Source organism: Pongo abelii, chromosome 15 (genome assembly GCF_028885655.2).
Source record: "Pongo abelii isolate AG06213 chromosome 15, NHGRI_mPonAbe1-v2.0_pri, whole genome shotgun sequence".
Classification (NCBI taxonomy): Eukaryota; Metazoa; Chordata; class Mammalia; order Primates; family Hominidae; genus Pongo; species Pongo abelii.
The window spans coordinates 38961654-38964590 of NC_072000.2; positions in this window are offsets into that span (position 1 = coordinate 38961654).

Below are 2937 nucleotides of genomic sequence, written 5' to 3' on the forward strand. Positions count from 1 at the left end.
CATCCAGAAATATGAGGGGAACGTAGGGAAATGTGCATTTAGACTGTCCCAAATGGCAAGTGGAGTGGCATAAACTTTGGTGAAGCTGCTGACATTCCTCTCGAGCAGTTACCACAAAAAGATCGTTTGGATTAGGGGCGTGCTCTCCACAAAAATCAGGCTCTGGCCTTACTGCAGGGGGGTGACCTGTAAACCTCAGAATTAACACAGGGGTTTAGGTTTCACCGAGTGCACTACAGTGATTAAGTCTCCACTGAGGACTGGAATGAGGAAGAAAAGGAGAAGCAGAAGAAGAACAGGAAAGACCTGTTCCCTGGGCAGAGGAGGGATGATCTGGGGAGAGCCCCAGCGAACAGCCCCAGAGTGCCGGGCCTAGCTGGGGTTTTCCAGGGATAGAGGCCGTGAGCAGCAGCGCGGATGTTGGCCGCGTCTAGCCGTCTGCTTGATAACTACCTCAGAGACCTGTTTGCCCCGCTCGGTAAAACTGGGGCCACGCTGCTTGGGCAGCCTCCAGGCGCCTGGCTGCCACTTTTTCTAGGAACTCATACAAGTCCTCATCAAGAGGGAGGGCAAAAAATTGTCGGTGAAGATGGCTGTGCTGGCATTTTGTAAGTGACAGTGGTCAAGCTCTAAGTTGTAGATGGACACGGCAGGGGGCAAAATCACCTCCTCTAAAAAACGGCCTAGCGATCCTAATGGATTGGCTGTAGAGACCCATCGTTGCAGGGAGACCTGGGAAGGCCGCCTGCTTCTCCGTACCTCTGTGTCCCCAGCCACCTGAGAAAATGTACTTCAAGAGGGAACCCAGGGAAGAAGGCTGTACAGGGTCCATGTTATTGCACCATCTCCTGTCAATTTAGGAGACATTTTCTTAATACTTCTTATTGATCAACGAATATTTTTGAGCCCCTCCTGTAAGTCAGACCCTGCTCTGGGGCACAGGGTGATGACAAAGATGGACTAAGTCTCCCCAGGGGCTAAGAATTTAGGCCCTTGCAGAGTATCTCCTCCAAGTTATTGAGCTGCCACTGAGATATCTGTGGCCACTTTGCATCCTGTCTGCATCCAGCAGGGTGGCAGCCCAGGCCTTTACAGAAGCAGACTGGGCATGAAGACGTTTCTTGTGAAAAACCAGCTTCCAGGCCTCCTTCCTGGGAGGGACTCTGTGAGGGCCACCCTCAGGGCCCTGCAGCAGGTCATGTGCAGATGCCTCTAATGATTCAAAGCTACCAACAATACCGTAAGAGGCCCCTTTCCTGCCGAAGACTACGTGGAGATCCCTTCTGGGTTTTTCTTTTTCTTTTTCTTTTTTCTTTCTCTGTGAAGTGTACTTAAAAAAATAAAAGGTCATTGTAAAACAGGGTATTATGCTGTTTCTTCTAAAGCAGGAGGGGCTGTAGGTGCTCACAGCTGATTTCTCATTTCTGAAAAACCCTAGTTCCAGGCCTACCTTGAAGGGAGGGGCTTCCCGAGAGGGAGATAAATAGTCATATGAGGCCCTGTCCAGACACTGACACACCAGACAATCCAGCAACACTGCGAGTCGGGAGGACCCTGCTGAACAGGTCATAGCCAACAGCTCCAGGTGGCTGCATCTTAGCACCAAAGCCCCAGCTCTGCACTTGCTCGTTTTAAGTCTGGCTTCAGGAAGACTCAGGAGACAAGAGCCCTGACTACAGAGGTGCAGAAAGGGGCACTCGCAGCCCCAGGCTTCCAGCCACCAGAATCAAGTGCTGGGACTTCCAGCTTCCCCACAGTCAGAGCCTGACTGAATTTTCAGTCCACAGCTGAGTAATTTACAGCCTCAGTTTTTCTCTTCTGAAAAAAAGGGTATAAACCACAGGATCCATCTCAAAGAAGTGCTATGAGGAAAAAATGACACAATGCATTTAAAGTGCTGAGAAGACACCAGCTACGCTGTGGCAGCGGAGTATGGCAGAGCCCTTCCAGAACGGCTCTTTAGTGCTGTCAAGTTTCCCCAGCATCCTGACCAGTCACTACCAAAATGTGATTTCCTGCGAACATTGTCACCCAAGCAGTGTGGTCAGGCAGGCAGAAGCCAGCCTGAAGTTTAAAAATGTCTCTCTTCAGCCAGGGCAGAGCAGGTGAGGCCCTGCAACACCTGCGCAAGGCTTGTGGTTCAGCCAGGGAGACAACGTCCTACTTCTTTCTGGGTGACCACGTTCTTCCTGGACGCTCATTTCCTCGTGACACCCATAGGCGGCAGCTTTTCCCTATGGGGCTCCCTGGCCTTCGGCGCAAGTCCTGCCCTGTCTAGAGCCTTCTCCTCCTGGAGGAGCACACACGATGGCACCAAGCTGCTCTGACCCTGCCAGGAGCCAAAACGGTCTCTGGATCTCCGAGGGGAGCCCCGGGCTCAGGGTCATCTCCCACACCTTCCCTTCCCATCCCGAGGCCTGCAGAGCCCTCAAGAACTCAGTGGCGCTGGCTCAGCTGGACACCAGCACAGACAGGGAGACCTCTGACCTGCACCCAGAGCCTGTCTCCCAGGGCTTCCTCATCCCAGTGTCCTAGGAGGGGGTGGCACAGATGGAGAGAGGCCAGAGACTGCCACTCAGGAGTATGTGAGTCAAGACTTGCTCAGGAGTTAGCGGCAGAGGTGGAGGTGCCCAGGGGGCCAGGAGAAAGGGGAGGAGAGACTGGGAAATGAAGCCCTTCCGTGGCTGCCAGCTCCCCTCTGCAGCTTTGGGCCATGCCAGGGGGCCCTGAAGTGAGTCAGCCCCTACAGAAAGCCCAGGCTCTTCTACCTTCTTTTCACATTCTTTTAAAACAAAATTTTGTAGGTGTATATATTTATGGGGTATATGAGATATTCTGATACAGACATACGATATACAATAGCCACATCAGGGTAAATGGGGTATCCATCACCTCACACATTCATCATTTCTTTGTGTTACAAACCCTCCAATTATA